The sequence below is a fragment of the Somniosus microcephalus genome, chromosome 6 (assembly GCF_052327205.1).
Source record: "Somniosus microcephalus isolate GS21.2 chromosome 6, FLI_Smic_1.0, whole genome shotgun sequence".
Classification (NCBI taxonomy): domain Eukaryota; kingdom Metazoa; phylum Chordata; class Chondrichthyes; order Squaliformes; family Somniosidae; genus Somniosus; species Somniosus microcephalus.
Genome location: NC_140992.1, coordinates 134,882,594 through 134,891,874, shown reverse-complemented (window position 1 = coordinate 134,891,874; position 9,281 = coordinate 134,882,594). Strand labels below are relative to the sequence as shown.

At 47.7% G+C, this 9,281-nt stretch overlaps 1 long non-coding RNA gene across 1 annotated transcript; it reads right to left on the bottom strand.

Moving 5' to 3' along the window:
- Window positions 1–716: 716 nt before the first annotated feature.
- LOC147116090 (uncharacterized) lies at window positions 717–5,585 on the bottom strand. The gene is made up of 2 exons (XR_015078743.1): window positions 3,203–5,585; window positions 717–1,200 (listed from the first exon to the last, which is right to left on the bottom strand). It is a non-coding gene; the product is annotated as an uncharacterized LOC147116090 (long non-coding RNA).
- Window positions 5,586–9,281: the final 3,696 nt, after the last annotated feature.

The following is a 9,281-nucleotide window of genomic DNA, read 5'->3' as shown; positions in this document are numbered from 1 at the left end:
CCCGCCGGACTCAATTTTAAACAAGGGGTGAATGTGGTAAACCACTGTTTGTATTCCTGTTTGTCCTGTTTGTATTCCACTGTGTACATGCCTGGACATGCCTCGGCTGACTCCTCCCACAGGTCCTAGTATAAAGGTGACTGCTCCCCAGCCCTTGGTATCCTGGACCGGTCGACCACTCGAGGCAGACCTCCATTCTGTTGTTAATAAAAGCCTTTAGTTACTCTTCTAACTCTGTCTTTTATGAGTAATTGATAGCGCATCAACCTCCAGTCCCCCTGGCTTTAAGGATCGGTCTACCAGCAGAGGCATGCTCGTATTCTTTTGTTAATAAAAGCCTACTTGTTATAAGTTTAACTCTTAGTCTTCTGAAGTTATTGATGGCGCATCAACATGCCTTGCTGTGACTGAGTCAGGAACAGCAGAATGATCTGATGTCAATCATCGAGAATTGAAAACAAGTTATGTCCCTTTAATGGATAACATAGCCCAGCAGCATAGGTATTCTGCTAGCATGTGACTGGTGGCCTGCTTTGGTGTGCACTGCTGTCTATTGTTGTAAAGTACCTGGTTATAGCCACATTTGAAACGGCTAACACATGTTGCATCAAAATAACCAACTAGCTCTTCACGGAGGCCATCCTGTGCCACATTAGTGAAAGGGAGGGTTGGATTTCTACCTCCATTTTTCACGGACTTGCAGACTGTACAATTAGTAAAGTCCATGCATTTCAGTGCTTTTAATGTTCATTCCTTACAAAAGAAAGGTCAAACATAGACGCATTTGCTCCTCACAAGCGAAGGATGAAGTTCTGGATCAGCTGAGAAACTGTGCAAGGTTGCAGCATACAGGATGAACCAACCAAAACACAGGAACACGTTCAGACAGGAGTCAATAACAAAATCATGCATCGGGTTATTTAACTATAATTTAGTGCTTTTTATCAAATACTTTAAGAGCATCAGTCAAATAAAACAAATGGAGCTTTCTCCAAATGAGTCAGTGATAAGGAGCTGCCTCTTTCAGAATCGGATAAAGGTCGCGTCGATCTGTCGCACAGAGGGGAGGGACAAGATTACTTTCCGCCGATAATGTGGGTCCTTCTGCAGCGGGTTACCCTCAAGATACACCGTCTGTAGATCTTTGGCGTTCTTCAGCTCATCGAGGTCACTCCAGTGCTCGATTAAATTATCGTTCATCTGAAAATTCAAGGGAGGGGAACTTTTCAAACCCAAGGCAGACAGATAGATGATCTCAGGCACCATCTAATGCAGAGTTTTTTTTCATAAACAGTCTGAGAATTCATTATAAAATTATCCTTCCTTCTGCTTGAACTTAAAATGAATAATCACGAAGGAGGCCATGAGGCCCATGGTGCCTGTGTTAAATCTTCAGCTGGAGCTATCTGCTCTAATCCCATGCTGGCTGACACTGCTAATGGCTCTTCCTCAAGCACTGCCTCAATCCCTTTCAAAACCACCATCCATGATGCATCCGTCCTCTTCCAACTACTAGCCAATCTCTTTCCTGCCAGCTCCAGTCTATGCGTTCAAAAATTCACTGTTCAAAGCTTCCACCCTGCTCATCAATGGGTGCTGACCAGGTCAATGAATAATGTCCACTTTGACCCTTCCTTGGCCTTAACTTCTCGTCAGTGTTTGATACTCTCAAACATGCCATCCATCTTTCATTGCTTACCTCTGCAGAGCTGCCCTTCCACTCCTAGCCATCTGAAAGTAGCCAAACATCCCCAGCAATAGCTTCTCTTCCCACCCTCACATGGACACTTCCAGAGTTCCCCGAGGATCTCTCCTGGGCCCCGTCCTCCTCTTTATCGATATGCTGCCCCACAGTGATGGGATATCCACAGGCATGGTATCCGTTTCCATATGTATACTGACAACATTCAGCTCTACTTTCCCCACCACCTCTCTTGGCTCACAAAAACCTATGTTACAAGGCTGCCTGTCTGGATGAACATCAACTTCCTCCATTGGACCAAAGTTATTCAGCTCTTCTTATAAACTCAGCTCAGGTACCAATGACTCCATCCTTCTTTCCGGCCACTTGCCCAGGCTCAACCAGACCATGAAAGCTTGGCATCCTGTTTGACCCAGAGCCCACCTCCAGCAGCAAGACCACGGTCACATGTGCAGCACTGCCCATCTCGGCCTCAGCCCTGCGCCACCAAAATGCTTACATCACCCCTAGATTCAAATACTCCAATGCTCTCTTTGCTGGCTGTCTATCCTCCACTAACACCAGATCAAAACCACCCATATCCTGTCCTGTGCCAAATCACGCTCACCCATTACCCATGTACTCACTAGAGACTAGGGAAACAATTTTAGTCAAAGTACTACTTTTAAATTCCTCATCAAATCCCTCCATGCCCTTGCCCCACTATCTCTACAACCTCCTCCAGTCTTCCATCCCCTCCAATACAATTCTGTACTGTCCTTTCATTCCACCTTCAGTGACACAGCCTTCAGCCACCTCAGCCTCACTATAAAATTAATTTCCCAAAACCCTTGGCCTCTCCACTTCTCTCTCCTCTAAAAACCCTTATCATACAGTACAGGAGGCCATTCGGCCCATCGTCTCTTTGACAGCCCATAAATTGACCAAGTTTTCAGTCACCCCTCCTAATCTTCCTTCTATTGGCTCAGTGACCATTTTCCCCATCTCCTTTAATCAAGCAACCTGGATTTTTTTTTTTACATTAAAAGACAGAATTAAATGCAAGTTGCTGCTCTCTGTATTCTGAAAATTGCTTACACGTCACCTACACGGTGCAGGCCATTCAAAGTGTTGAAAATATAATTTAAAAAAATGTATCCCCCCTTGAATGACATTTAATTGAGATTTGCAAGATATGCTCACAATCCTACTGCCAATGAAGCCAATTACTGCAATTTCTTTTGCATAAAACACACTTCACCCTGTCTTAAAGTTTTCATATAACTTGCACCTGGGTGTTGCAGCCATTTCCTAATGTAACAGTGTCAGTTGGATGCCAAAATCAGAGTCCTACAAATAGCCTCCTATATCCTGCACACTTGAGCTTTAGGCCAATCTTCTTGACCATTGTATGCAGAACAATTTCAACGAGGAACCTGTCCCTCTAAAACAGAAGATTAATCTGGGTGGATGTCCTTAAGCATTGGATTACTCATTAGAGGCCTGTTCAAATAAACCTACCCAGAATTCCTGAAGTTCTGTCAGGTGACTGATATTTTCAATCTTCTTGATCCTATTGGTTGCTATATCCAATGTCGTTAATTTTTTCTGGAACAGAGAGACAGACATGAAAATAGATCGCGTGGGGACCAAGTGAGGTGTACACAGTCTACAGTAATGAGCTCTGCGCAGAGGACAGTGAGTAGTAGAGTTTCACAGACAGCATGACGTGTGCACGCACGGGTAAACAGCGGAACCATTTGTTTTGATCATACTCGCATGCGATCAGTGCTCACTGAAGGACCGTGAGGATTCTTTTGGCAAGCCAGATGTCTGACACTCGTAGAAATCCATCACCATGGAGAGTGTGCAAACCAAGCTGCTGAAAATCCTACTCATCTAGAATTGACTTGCTTGATATGGAGTGCTTACGCTCTCCCCATAGAATCAGACCCCACTTACCAAAGTTCAAAGTGCTTAGGCTCACGTTGCCAGAGCCAAGGCTTAGGGATGCCCAAGTGTGTGCAAGGATGCTGCTGGAGTGTAACTACCAGCTACCATCTAGGGCACCGGTCTGCAGGGTTATCTGGAGCCGAGTGGGAAGAATCCTAGCGACAGGCCTACCCCTCCCAGTCCCACTAGTGAGCCCTGCAGGTTGGTCACGCAATAGTGCTTCAGAGTACTGCGTTCAGATATCAGATTAACTAATCTACCAAGGGCTGGCTGCAAATTGCCACTACCAGATGTGTCCGCTTGGTACACTTGATCCCAGAGAAATCCAGCTTACAACCGCAAAGGATATCAGACTATTATGGCTGGTACGAATTTTGAAGAAAAAAAAGGAAACACGTTCCTCCAAAATCTAGATTTTAAACTACAATAGGGTTAGATGAAGTAGGGTGGGAGGAGGCTCATGTGGAGCATAAACACTGGTGTAGATTGGTTGGGCCGAAAGGCCTGTTTCTGTACTGTCAATACTATGTAATTCAATACAGCCTCTTTATAAAATATATATTTGTCCAGGGTTGGAAGAATTTAACACATTTTGTAGCTGGTGTCTGAAACAGGTAATCCCAGGTCAGGTATAGAACAGGTTAGATGCAGAGTAAAACTACCCCAGTAATGTGCTTGCCTAACCTCGGGAGAGCTCCCAGAACATCTGCGCACCTCTGTAAAGTGGCATTTTAGTGCTGAATTTTAACCGTTCTGTGCTACGGGATTATACCAGTTAGTAACTGAATTGAGACCACCGAGGGGAGCTTCCCGCAGAATTACAGGGGAAGAAAAGAGAAGGGAAAGATCCTGATTCACTCACTCTGGGTATGAGATTAGCCCAAGCACAGACCAAGGAATTGAACCAGTAACCTTCCAGACCCACTGTAGGCTTCATTTAGTCACTGTACCACTGGAGCAGTCTATATCTATTACACATTACATTTGGTCCCAAGGGCATGCGCGTTATTGAAAAATCAAGTACCTTCTGCTCCTGTAGGCCATACTGTGAAAAGCATTTTCAATGTTAAAGGTGTCTCAGTCTGACACACGAGCTGCTATTTTACATTAGTGTCTTTTACTGAGCTGGCCTTCAATTTCCCACTAAATTGGTCAAATGTTACTGAAATTTTTCTCAACTGACTTTTTTCCCCTTGGTAACAAATTTCTAACATTGGTGGCTGAGAGGCAAGTTTGTGAATGGTTTCTCCCAGATCAATATCGTGTTGGATCTTCACAAAGTGATTACTGCACAGGTCTGAAGCTCTTTAAATTTGTTGCTTTTATTGGCTAAACATATTGTCGCATCACTGCAGGCTAAGAGATTTATTTGCTTCATGTGTTTGAAGCACTGCGCTCGCCATCCTCATGCCTCCTGTTATCACCACTCATTCGCGGTCCTCACGGCCTCCCCAGTCAGCTGCAGGTCTGTTCTCAGCCATCACTGACTGTCCTGCCAACTGCTCAGTCATTCTCCCTGCTGCTGCTCCCTGCCCCCAACTCACCACACACATCCTTGATTGCCCAGCTAATTGTCAGCAGTGTTCTTACCTCACTGGCCAGTCGCTCCTCAGGCCAGTCAGCAGTGTTCCTACCTCACTGGCCAGTCGCTCCTCAGGCCAGTCAGCAGTGTTCCTACCTCACTGGCCAGTCGCTCCTCAGGCCAGTCAGCAGTGTTCCTACCTCACTGGCCAGTCACTCCTCAGGCCAGTCAGCAGTGTTCCTACCTCACTGGCCAGTCGCTCCTCAGGCCAGTCAGCAGTGTTCCTACCTCACTGGCCAGTCGCTCCTCAGGCCAGTCAGCAGTGTTCTTACCTCACTGGCCAGTCGCTCCTCAGGCCAGTCAGCAGTGTTCCTACCTCACTGGCCAGTCGCTCCTCAGGCCAGTCAGCAGTGTTCCTACCTCACTGGCCAGTCGCTCCTCAGGCCAGTCAGCAGTGTTCCAACCTCACTGGCCAGTCGCTCCTCAGGCCAGTCAGCAGTGTTCCTACCTCACTGGCCAGTCACTCCTCAGGCCAGTCAGCAGTGTTCCTACCTCACTGGCCAGTCACTCCTCAGGCCAGTCAGCAGTGTTCCTACCTCACTGGCCAGTCACTCCTCAGGCCAGTCAGCAGTGTTCCTACCTCACTGGCCAGTCGCTCCTCAGGCCAGTCAGCAGTGTTCCTACCTCACTGGCCAGTCGCTCCTCAGGCCAGTCAGCAGTGTTCTTACCTCACTGGCCAGTCGCTCCTCAGGCCAGTCAGCAGTGTTCCTACCTCACTGGCCAGTCGCTCCTCAGGCCAGTCAGCAGTGTTCCTACCTCACTGGCCAGTCGCTCCTCAGGCCAGTCAGCAGTGTTCTTACCTCACTGGCCAGTCGCTCCTCAGGCCAGTCAGCAGTGTTCCTACCTCACTGGCCAGTCGCTCCTCAGGCCAGTCAGCAGTGTTCCTACCTCACTGGGCAGTCGCTCCTCAGGCCAGTCAGCAGTGTTCCTACCTCACTGGCCAGTCACTCCTCAGGCCAGTCAGCAGTGTTCCTACCTCACTGGGCAGTCGCTCCTCAGGCCAGTCAGCAGTGTTCCTACCTCACTGGGCAGTCGCTCCTCAGGCCAGTCAGCAGTGTTCCTACCTCACTGGCCAGTCGCTCCTCAGGCCAGTCAGCAGTGTTCCTACCTCACTGGTCAGTCATTTCTCAGGTCAGTCAGCAGTGTTCCTACCTCACTGGTCAGTCACTGCTCAGGCCAGTCAGCAGCAATATTTCCCCTAATTTTATTTGGGTGCGCGGCCCCTTTAAGGGGCTGTACGGCCCATTCAGTTTGTGCGAAATTTAAGATGGGAAAATCCGGTCCCGGACTGCACAGCTTATAGGGAACGTTGGTCAGCTGTCCTCCTGCTCTCGCTTGTAGTATATTAAAGTTTGATTATCTGCATGCACTTCCTGTCAAATTTTTCCCGCCATTATAAATACCTATGTTGACATTTATAAAAGGAAACTGCCGGCGCAAACTTGTCGCACTAATTATTCCCTCCACGGTGACACACCATCCAGATGGGCAATAAATATTGGCCTCAACAGTAACACCCACATCCCAATGATTTTTTTTTTGATTTTTTTTTATAAATTCCCTCCCCCAGCAAGCAGGTGTTGTAGCTCTGGATCAGCAATGTCACAACCAGGGAAGGAGCTGATTGGTAAGTAGGACCTGATTGGTAAGTAGGACCTGGTGAGTATTTCTACAGTCCAGTCGTTAAAATAAAAGTAAGGTCTCTAGTTAAGAGTAAGTAGTGTTTAAAGGTAAGTAAGGTCCCTAGTGTATTTAATATTCTTTAATTTAAAGGAAGGGAGTAAATTAAGGGTAGGACATGGCAGGGCAGCTCGGCACTGTGGAGTGCTCCTCCTGTGCTATGTGGGAAGTCAGGGACACTTTCGGTGTCCAGGGCGAACACGTGCAGGAAGTGCCTCCAGCTGCAGCTACTCTAATTCCGCGTTTTGGAGATGGAGCTGCGGCTGGAGTCACTGTGGAGCAGCCACGAAGCTGAGATCTTCGTGGATAGCACGTTTAAAGAGGTGGTCACAGCGCACGTAAAGAGTGCACAGGCAGACAGGAAATGGGTGACCGCCAGACAGAGTAAAAGAACTAGGAAGGTAGTGCAGGAGTCCCCTGGGTCCATCTCCCTCTCCGACGGATTTTCCATTTTGGATGCTGCTGGGGGAGATGTTTTCTCAGGGGAATGCAGCAAGAGCCAAGTCCGTGGCACTACGAGTGGCTCAGCTGCACAGGAGGGGAGGAAAAAGAGTGGGAGAACAATAGTGATAGGGGCTTCTATCATAAGGGGAACAGATAGACGTTTCTGTGGCCGCAGACATGACTCCCTGGTGCCAGGGTCAAGGATGTCACTGAACGGCTGCAGGGCATTCTGAAGGGGGAGGGCAAACAGTCAGAGATCGTGGTTCACATTGGTACCAACAACATGGGTAAAAAGAGGGATGAGGTCCTGCAACAAGAATTTAGGGAGCTAGGTAGATTAAAAAGCAGGACCTCAAAGGTTGTAATCTTTGGATTACTCCCGGTGCCACATGCTAGTGAGTATAGGAATAGGAGGATAGAGCAGATGAATGCGTGGCTAAAGGGTTGGTGCAGGAGGGAGGGCTTTAGTTTCCTGGATCACGGAGTCTGCTTCTGGGGAAGGTGGGACCTGTACAAGTTGGACGGTTTGCACTTGAAATCGGACCAACATCCTTGCGGGGAGGTTTGCTAGTACTGTTGGGGGGGGGGGGGGGGGGGGGGTTTAAACTAACTTGGCAGGAGGATGGGATACGGAGTGGAGCTTTAGTAGGGGGTGATGCACAGCCAAATATAGAGGGAAAAACAAGTCAGCCTGGAAGGCAGAGCAAATATGTAACGGCACAAGGGAGTGTGGCAAGGCTGGATGGCATTTATTTTAATGCAAGGAGTCTTGAGTAAGGCAGATGAATTGAAGGTGTTGATGAACACATGGGAGTATATTGTTGCTATCACAGAGACATGGTTGAGGGATGGGCAGGACTGGCAGCTCAATATTCCAGGATATAGAATCTTCAGGCGAGACAGAGGGGGGTGTAAAAGAGGGGGTGTCGCAATATTAATCAAGGAGTCAATTACTGCTGTAAGGAGGGATGATATCTTAGCAGGTTCCTCTAATGAGGACATAAGGGTAGAACTTAAAAACAAAAAGGGGGCAAGCACTTTGCTGGTAGTGTACTATAGGCCCCCAAACAGTCAGGAGGAGATAGAGGAACAGATATGTAGGCAAATCTCAGAGAAGTGTATAAATAATATTAGGGTAATAATAGTAGGGGATTTCAACTTCCCCAGTATTAACTGGGATAATGAGTGTGAAAGGCTTAGAGGGTGCAGAATTCTTAAAGTGCATCCAGGAGAGCTTTTTGAGCCAGCATGTAGAAAGTCCTACAAGAGAGGGGGCGGTACTGGACCTAATTCTAGGGAATGTGGCCGGGCAAGTGGTAGAAGTGTTAGTAGGAGAGCATTTTGGTGACAGTGACCATAACTCAGTGAGGTTTAAGGAAAAGGACAAAGATGGACCGGAAATAAAGGTTCTAAATTGGGGGAAGGCCGATTTTAATGATAAGGCAGGATCTGACCAAAGTGGACTGGGATCAGATACTTGTAGGAAAATCCACATCAGAGCAGTGGGAGTCTTTCAGAAAGGAAACAGAGAGAGTACAACGCCAACATGTTCCCGTAAAAGGTCAAAGGTGGGACCAACAAGCCCAGGGAATCCTGGATGTCAAGGGATATACAAGAATGGATTAGGAAAAAAAGGGAGACTTTTGGCAGATACAAAGGACTGAAAACAGTGGAAGCCCTAGGGGAGTATAGAAAGTGCAGGGGGGGTAACTTAAAAAAAGAAATTAGGAGAGCGAAGAGGGGGCATGAAAAAACACTGGCGGGCAAAATAAAGGAAAATCCCAAAGTTTTATAAGTATATACTAGCTGGGGGGGGGGGGCGGCGTTGCCAGGGCTTTTTTGGGCCGTGCGGTTTACGGGTGGGTGCTGCCGCACCCGCGCTCTGTGTCACTCTTTCCCTCCTTGATGCTCTCTCTGTCCCTCCCTCTCTCTCTCTCCCCC